This window comes from Pseudomyrmex gracilis, unplaced genomic scaffold, assembly GCF_002006095.1.
Source record: "Pseudomyrmex gracilis isolate BER0280 unplaced genomic scaffold, ASM200609v1 scaffold_691, whole genome shotgun sequence".
Classification (NCBI taxonomy): Eukaryota; Metazoa; Arthropoda; class Insecta; order Hymenoptera; family Formicidae; genus Pseudomyrmex; species Pseudomyrmex gracilis.
This window is the reverse complement of record NW_018021275.1, coordinates 36,961-37,568: the sequence shown is the minus strand read 5'-3', so window position 1 is coordinate 37,568 and position 608 is coordinate 36,961.

Here is a 608-nt window from a genome sequence, read left to right as displayed (position 1 = left end):
GACTTTTCACTCAAAAAATTTTGACATTGTTTTTAACATTTTAATTGACAATAACTATTTATTTGACTTTATTTACAACACTTTTAAACAACGACTAAAACGCAATTTTTTTATAAATAACAACTCTAAGAAGTTCCTTCTTGACGATTCGGAGAACAGTGCACAGCCTCGCTGGTTTGTGATACCTTATATCAACAATTTTTCAGAGAAATTTTTAACAGCATTTTCTAAAGACTCTAACACACGTTTAGCTTTTTATTGTACTGACAAATTGTCAAAATTTATTTATTTAACGTTCTTAAAGATCCTCTACCCTATTCCTCACATCCTTCTGTTGTATATCAAATTAACTGCCGCAATTGTGACGCTTCTTATGTCGGTCAGACGGGCAGAATGCTACAAATTAAAAGAAAAGAACATAAGTATCATATCAACAGAAATTCGTCTCAGAGATCTGTGATCACGGACCACAGAATCCATTTCTCTCACGATTTTGATTAGGATCATGTAAAAATTTTGGATAATGAGAGATCTTACAACAAGCGTTTAATTTCGGAGACTCTGTATATAAGGAAGCAAAGACATGGTTTGAATTTACATAGCGACAC